The sequence below is a fragment of the Anastrepha ludens genome, chromosome 2, assembly GCF_028408465.1.
Source record: "Anastrepha ludens isolate Willacy chromosome 2, idAnaLude1.1, whole genome shotgun sequence".
NCBI lineage: Eukaryota > Metazoa > Arthropoda > Insecta > Diptera > Tephritidae > Anastrepha > Anastrepha ludens.
Genome location: NC_071498.1, coordinates 177,640,596 through 177,649,665, shown reverse-complemented (window position 1 = coordinate 177,649,665; position 9,070 = coordinate 177,640,596).

Below are 9,070 nucleotides of genomic sequence, written 5' to 3'. Positions count from 1 at the left end.
AGTTTCGGTCACGCCCCAGCAAAACCTGCGTGCATATGTGTTTGTAACATTCAAAAAAATGTAATTGTGTTAGAGTTTCGGTCACGCAGGTTTTGCTGGGGACGCTCATAATAGCAACCGCGTGTGTATTTTTATATTCGTAAATATTTTCATTTTTAAATATTTACCGCAATTATGCCGAAAAATAATGCAGAAAAGTGTCGTGAATATCGACAGAAAAAAAAATCAATAAATAGCATCACGGAATTCATTCACGAAAATTTAATAAAGTATACACCAGAAGTATCGTGGATACTTAGAAAAGATTACAATAAAGTTCCAATGATTTTAAGTGGCGATTTTAACGTAAATTTTGCATTGGACACAGCGGTTCCTTTAATTGACTTTCTCAATACAACATTCAATTTAAAAATGTGTAACAATCGCACTGAATCGACAACACGATCAAAAACAACCATTGACGCGGTATTTCAAAGACATGTTGACAACATCGAAACCAAAGCATTTGTATCATATTTTAGCTATCATAAGCCACTCGTATCATTTGTTGAAATTGAAAACATTGAGGATGAATAATAATAAAATGAAGAAAATAAAATATGAACTTTATAGCAATATTATAATGAACCTATAATTATCTTGCTCCTAATGCTGCTTTCGTCTTATTCTCTCAGTTTGTTTTACGGAAGGTTTCACTTCTATCGCGTCTAACCGTTAGACTGGTGTTTTTTTTTTTTGGTTCTCCGTCACCTTTGGAAAATGTGTAAACAGTAAGCAAACTTTTTTCATATATTTTTCCTCATTTTTGCATCATTAAAATTAAACAAACGCCGTAGCCGAATGGGTTGGTGTGTGACTACTATTCAGAATTCACAGAGAGAACGTCAGTTCGAATCTTGGTGAAAACACCAAAATTAAGGAAAACTATTTTTCTAATAGCGCTCACCCCTCAGCAGGCAATGGCAAAACACCGAGTGTATTTCTGCCATGAAAAAAAGCTCCTCATAAACATGTCATAAAATAAAAAAATAAAATAACTGTATAAAAAAAATTTTTTTCTTGTGATTCGAACCAAGGATTTTGGATCGGAAGCTCACATTGCTAGTCGCTCGGCTATCGCGCCATGCTGTCGGCGCTGGCCTAAAAGTTATTTAGTTCGTCGCTACGTGTATATGTAAAAATAAAATAACTGTATAAAAAAATTTTTTTTCTTGTGATTCGAACCAAGGATTTGGATCGGAAGCTCACATTGCTAGTCGCTCGGCTATCGCGCCATGCTGTCGGCGCTGGCCTAAAAGTTATTTAGTTCGTCGCTACGTGTATATGTAATATTCATAGCCAAGAGTGTCGCTTTTTTCGTTTCACTTTTTCTCAAATCACTCCCAACGATTCTAAAGAAGTTTTCACTTCAAAAAAAAACAAAAGGAGGAGAAATTACATGTTTGCGAAAATTCAGTGAATGGCTTGGTACTATATTGATTTGTTACTCTTAAACTAAGCAAACTAATGAAAACGAAGTGCCACGTACTAAATTGTGAAAGTAAAAATTAATACGAGTATAAAGCCTCCAAATGCAGTTTTTTTTCGTTTTCATGCGGAAGATGACGTGGCAAGAAAGTGTGCGCATAATTCTTTTTGTTTGGTTGATGTTGTTGTTGTAGCAGTGATAGTTGTTTCCCTTGCTTTCGCCTACTCTTCCTTTTCACAAACAAGCAGTTCCCCTTCCTTTTGTTTGTTTATTCATGGGCTTTGACGATGCAGCGAATTCGGAAGGCGCAACCTGCTATTCTATCATCCTTGAACAAATAATCTAATCACAACACCTTCTATAGATACGCCTTGCTATAGCTGCTTGCCTACGGTCAATGACCAGAATGCGGGTAAAATGTCGCATGCAAAGGCAACAACAAGAATGCCATTAGCCATAAATTATTACGGCAGTCGGTTCAGTACCAAACACAACTACAACTACTGGAACAGACTGTTTACAGATAAGCACTCTAAGTAAGCTACGATGCAGAAGACAGGGTTAGTTTACTGGGGCGGCAGGCTTTGGTCGGAAAAAACCCGAGTCATTCTGGTAACGTATTGGCTGTCATGGGAATGAGCAAGAACTCTTTTACCACCTTCCTAAACTCTAGTGCCTCGAATTCTGTCATCGATTGGTTAGAGTGGTGATTCATCCAGAATCCAACTACCGCTTCCGCGGAGACCAACCACTCATTTTCGCACAGACGAAGAGCTTCAGTTGTTACAGAAGACTGGAGTTACTTCGGCTCAATTAGGTTCAGGACATTTTAGTAGGTTAAACTGCTAGCTGTCCAGAATCGATCTCAACGTATTTAATATATGTATGGCCGGCATGTAAAGGTACCCAGCAGGATACTTACCACCTATTCACATACCCCCTTATACCCGACTATCGAACACCCCTCTCCCTTTGGACCCAAACCGTCGAAGCTGCATGTTTCCTAGGTCTATCGTTAGTTTAGATGGACGATGACAACCGGTGACTACATCGTGCTGGCAGGACTTCATTAACTGTTACAACAAAAGCAACAAAGCCAGTCGGTGCTACGGTACCGAAACGAGCCGGATTTCCATTCTGTCAAGGACTGTCACTCCAACAGCGTCCCGCAAACATTTATGAAGAAGGTTTAACTGTTGCAATATCAACAAATATTAGCTCTTGGGGAACTATATTAAGCCGATTTTTGATTGAAATTTTGCTTACTTAAAATAAAATAAAAAAATATGTATTAGTGGAACTCTAACTCTTCTTTTAATGTTTGATCTTTAATGCGATAATGTTCCAAATTTTTGTGCCAATGTTGTCAAGAATATGCACCCATATACTTCTTTTAACGGGTTAGGTGTAGTCAGAGGCCCGAAAAAATGAGGATTTTCAATAATTATGTGTTGCTTGTCAATTGCTTTATTTTACAAAAATAAAAAACATAGCATTAATAAACCAGGTTTCGACTTGACCTTAGCAAAATTTCAAAAAAAAGGTAGTAATTGTAAAAGTTATCGCTGTTTGTGTGGAGCCCGTTTCTCCAGAAGTCCCTTGCGGTGATCATCACAAGTCCTTGGAGATTCGTCTAAAATCAATCGGAGAAGAAAAATTACTTTTATTAATAGATTATAATCTTGTGCCTGATCGAAGCTTTTTTCAGAATAAACAATATGGCGGCCGCAGGAAATATTTTTCAGATTTTCAAGAAAAAAGCCGATAGTTAATTGTTAAAAAAAAACGAAATTAAAAACAAAAAAATTGAAATTTTTTGAAAAAAAAAAATCTTACTTTTTTATATGGTTTTCAAAAGCAGTGTACATTTTATTGAAATCTATCTAGCGGTTTTTAAGTTACAATGATCACCAATTCAAAAAACATCGTTTTGAGAAAAACGCATTTAAAGTTTTTGCTACTACCCCGGAGCGCCCGAGCGCCCTTTGTTAATTGTTGAATAACTCAAAAAGTATTTGTCTGATTCACTTAAAATTTTCACACAATATTTTTAAGAAATTATACTTTAAGAAAATGCAAAAACAAAATCAATTATACCGGTACTAACTAAATTTGCTCATGCTTCTTCTTCCCTGTACTACCAAAGCAGTAGCTTTGCTGCCAAAACCCCGCAAAATAATCCGGATTGTTCCCATTGAAATTGATTATTTTACTTCGCTAATCCTAGAATAACCCAACAAAAAACGCTATATGAATCTCTAAAAAATTGATGCTTCATGATTATTTCTTTAAACGAACAGACGCCATTAAAAATACTGCACTAATTACTCATACACGTCATTATTTGAACTGCGCTTCAAAGTAATTCAAATATATTTTCGCCTTTATAAAACCATTCGTAAGCTATATATACAATCATATATTTAATTCCTTATATACATACATAAAAAATGCTACCGAAATTTTTGTGATTGTCCGTTTGTGTATTTGTACGCAATTGCATTTGTTGTTGGTCCTCTCTCTACTACACTAATACATACATATCTACGCCGTACTTATGTAGATACTGGTAAATAAGTGATTTGCTTTGAATATTTGAAAACAAAAACAAGACTGTTTGTTGTGTAACAAAAACAATGTTTGATAAATTTTTTTACTAAATTGTAAGCAAAACAAACAAGAAATAAAATAAGAGATAAAAAACTAACTAAACAAAATTGAAAGAAAATAGATTTGATTAATCAAAAATAAAACAAATTACCTTAATAAATAAATTAAATACAAATGAGCTCAAAATAAGGTGTTTTATTAAATGTTTTATAGTTATTATATTGTACTTCTTCTTCTTCTTAATTGGCGCGATAACCGCTTACGCTCTTTTGGCCGAGTTTAACAAAGCGCGCCAGTTGTCTCTTTCTCGCGCTAACCGGCGCCAGTTGGACACACCAAGTGAAGCCAAGTCCTTCTCCACCTGATCTTTCCAACGCAGAGGACGCCTTTCTCTTCCTCTTCTACCATCAGCTGGTACCGCATCGAATACATTCAGAGCCGGAGCGTTTGTAGCCATTCGGACGACATGACTCAGCCAGCGTACCCGCTGGATCTTTATTTGCTGTGCTATGTCTATGTTGTTGTGAAGCTCATACAGCTAATCGCTCCATCGCCAGCGATATTCGCCGCTGCCAACGTGCAAAGGTCCAAAAATCTTGTGCAGTATCTTTCTCTCAAACACTCCAAGCGTCGCTTCATCGGATGTTGTCATCGTCCACGCTTCTGCGCCATATGTTAGGATGGGCATGAGGAGGGCCTTATAGAGTGTTAGTTTTGTTCGTCGAGAGAAGACTTTACTGCTCAGTTGCCTACTTAGTTCAAAGTAGCCCTTGTTGGCATGAGAGATTCTACGTTGGATTTCCCGGCTGACATTGTTATCGGTGTTAATGCTGGTTCCTAAATAAACGAAGTATTTTACAACCTCGTAATCATAACTGTCAACAGTGACGTGAGTGCCGATACGCGAGTGCGCCGACTGTTTGTTTGAAGACAGGAGGTACTTCGTTTGTTCCTCGTTCACCACCAGACCCATTCGCTTTGCTTCTTTATCCAGTTTGGAAAAAGCATATCTAACTAGCATCGGCATACGCTAACAATTGTACGCTCTTGTAAAATATTGTGCCTGAGCGGTTAAGTTCTGCGGTTGGTACGATCCTTTCCAATATCAGGTTAAAGAAGGCACACGACAGCGAGACAAACGGTATCAAACGGCTCGGAGAGGTCCTTCCCGTTGAGCAACGTCATTTTGCATAGCCGTATTAGTTTTTGCTACCTCTGAGTAGCTTCCGAACACCCGTTGTGAGCCAACGTGAGCCCGAGTGAGCCAACGTGAGGAGGCGAAGCATCCCAGGATAGCTAGTTGTGGGCTGGGTTTCGGACCCGCCACTTAAAAGTCCTCCCAATGAAAACTGCGAAGCCGACTAGCTGGCCAGACAAGGGACCTGTGAGGTAATGCGCCGGTGAAAGGAGAGGATCGAGATCTCCTTGACAACTTGCTCTCTACTCCTGGATCGGATGGGTTCGAGAGATATTCTGAGGATGACAAAATCTCAGCTCTCAAATTTTGTATTTTTGCGTCAGCTGTATGGAGGGTGGGAGGGAATAATCGCAGCACCTATGCCTCACTTCGTCTCCCAACGTAGATTAGGTCTTCTTCCTCCTTATCGTCCACCAATGGATTCCCCTCGAAGGACTGGCGTGCTGGAGTACTTTCGTTCATCCTCGAGACATGGCTAAGCCAGCGCAGCTGCTGTGTTTTAATACGCTTCACTATGCCTACATCTCGGTTAGGTCATACAGCACGCTGTTCCATCGGATACGGAACTCTTTCTCGCCTACGCGAACAGAACATTTTTCGAAAATTTTTCTCTCGAACGCTTCCAGTGCTCTGTCATCAGTTGTCGTCATCGTTCAAGCTTCTGAGCCGTACACACGGACGCTCTATGAGATGGCTCTACTTCTGAATTGTCTGCTGAGCCCAGAGTAACACCTGTTGGTAAGGGTTATCCTTCGTTTAATCTCTAGGCTCACGTCGTTCTGACTGTTAATACTGGTTTCCAGATAAACAAAGTCATCCGCCACTTCAAATTTGCGGTTGCTAACAGTGACGAGTTGTCAAAGGCGCTAGGACTCTTTGTACATACATATGTTGACAACAGGTGCTTTGTTGTACTCTCTTTCACTGCAAGACCTACTTTTTCTGCTTCCTTCTCAATCTTCCTTGGCGCTGGATAAGACCTGACCAATGAAAAGTCGAAAACAGCCTCGGATAAGGGCCCCCTATAACTATGTCCTACAAAACTGAGCACTCAGAATTTTTCTAAAAACTCTCACTAAAATTTTTGAAGCTTTTATAAATTAATTTTTTTTTTAATTTTGTAAGTAGTTTGAAACTGGTTTTTATTGTAGTGACATTTGTATACAAAAGTAAAAAAAAAACTAGTTAAGAAAAAAATAAACAGTCAAAACTTTGGATTAAGGCGCTGCTGTTATTTCGACCGTCACTGTATATATTAGGGTGGTCTGCAAAAAGCCGTCGTACTGAATATTTATTACTTTGTTAGGAGTTTCGGCCTTAACAACCGCGCTGCCTTCTCCAAACCGGATAAAGAGGCAAAGCGAATGGGTCTGGTGGTGAACGAGGACATAACGAACTATCTCCTGTTATCAAACAAACAGTCGGCGCATCCACGGCGTACCGGCACCTACTTCACTATTAACAATTATGATTTCAAGGTTGTAAATCACTTCATTTATTTAGGAATTTGCACGTTAGCGACTGTGAGTATCGTAGGCGAAGGAACAAAGAGCTGTGTGAGTTTTACGACGGCATAGGCATAGCGCAGCGCATAAAGATCCAGCGGCTACGCTGGCTGGGTCATGTCGTCCGAATGGATTGAAATGTTTAGAGTACACAAAGTGGCCTGTAAGTGCTCCATAGAGTAATATGAGGCCGTTCATGTCTGCAGTTGGAGCATATTTTGGTCTATTGGTATTAAAGTTCAGAAACTTTTTGGAGTGATTAAGGCCGTTTGTGCGATTCCAGTACTCTTTGGTTTTTATTTGGATCCATTTTTTGATTTCCTGTTTTAGGTTGTTTTTTTAAAGCCAACAAATGGGGTTGGTTCAATAAATTACCCTTCCGACCCTTTTTTGGCATAAAAGCCTGTCTTCTCGTTTCCTGCGTTTTTCTAATGTCCTGGTACCCAAATCAGGGAAACCTGATTAAGAGTCGCTTGTTTGTTGAATGCATTGTTACTCTTTACAAATACTTTTGAAATGAACGTAAGGCTATTGAAGGCTTTGAGGACTGATTGACTGTCCAAAAGTATTTTAATCTTTACTTGTTGTTGTTGTAGCAGTTAACTTTGCCATGTTAGTGTAGTGTAAATCATCGGTCGTCTTCGTCTAGCTCATCTAACGGTAGACCCAGGAAACTCGTTGTTTCGGCAGGTTGCGTTCAGAGGCAGAGGGGTGTTAGATGAGTGGGTCTAAGAGGGCATATGATCCGAGAGAGTAATTGTCGGTCTGTTTTGTCTTGGATCTCGTCCGCGTAATTGAGGAGGTGCCTCCTGTCGTGTCTGGAAGGCGGCTCAGGCTCAAGCAGGTGTCTGCATGGGTGAAACCTGCGGTAACACTCTAACAGGAGTTGCTTGCTGAGCAGTTTATTATGCTTTTTTACAGGGAGCATATGGGCCTCGTTGAAGTGGGGACATCAGAAGACATCCTGTCGCAGTCGTAATGGCAGGGCTTTGACATGCCTGTAGCTTCATCCACTGCGAATCACTGGTTCCAGGCGACCAAACAGGTGCAGCATAGTTTAAAACCGCCCGGCCTATTGCCTTAAATGCCGATAGCAACATTTCTTTGTTTTTGCCCCAAGTGCTGCCGGCAAGCGATTTGAAGACCTTGTTGCAGTTTTGGACTTTAGTGGCAATTGCGGTTGTAAGCGCTGAGAAGGAGAGCAAACTGTAGAAGGTAACTCCCAAGATTTTGAGGTGTTAAAGTTTTGTGTGATCTTGGTCACCATTTTTGCGAGTCATCAAGTAGCCATGTTGGACTAGTGCTCCACTCTTTTCTAGATGGGAAGATAACCTTGTATCTCTTAGTTAAATTCAGCACGGGTTTTCATCTAAGGAAGAATGGAATAAGGGATTCTCTTTAAACAACTTCGACACTACAGTCTATATAGATGGCAGTAAAATGGATTGTGGTGTAGAAGCTGCTGTATATTCTCATACACTTGGACTTGAAAAATCTGTGCGTCTCCCTAATGCCAGCAGTGTCTTCTTGGCGGAAGTACTAGCAATTGGGGAAGCTTGTAGACTACTAATCGCAGATCCCTCTTTTAAGGGCAATATCGCTGTTCTTTCGGATCGGTCCTGGAACACCGGAGCATAGAAGGTAACGTAAAAGCCGATGAACTGGCAGGAGGGGGATCTGCCATGAATAACGATCTAGTAGAATCGGTATTCACACCATTAGGTGTAGTCAAGAATACAATTTCCCTAAAATAGCTTCGAATCGTAGATTGTAGATGGAGAGCCCAGACGAAATGCAAAATCAGCAGGACGTTATGGCCCACCTACAACCTCAAGCAATCGTCGACATTGATAAACATGAAACGACGGGACGCCTGGAGACTAACCACAGTCATAACTGGTTTTTGGTCTGTGGGAGAACCAGGAGCAGCCAAAATGGGCATCCCTCATAACACAAATTGCCATAGTTGTAAACAAACGGAGAAAAAGGAAACAATCTTCCATTTCCTCTGTGAATGCCCCGCCCTATGGAAGGACAGAATGTTACCCCTGGGCAAACCGCTGTTCGAGAGTCTCGAGCAACTGTCTGGCTTAGACGTCAACAGCCTAATAAGGTTCCTAAGCCGCACAGACTGGATATAGTCTTGCAGTAAACAACTGCTAAACAAGTTGGTAGCGAAGATGTGGCAACAAAATGGTGCGGAAGCGCTAGTTGGATTCTGGATGAATCACCACTCTAACCAACCAACCAACCAACGGGTTCCGTGCGGTCATTCGCCTGGATTCTCAT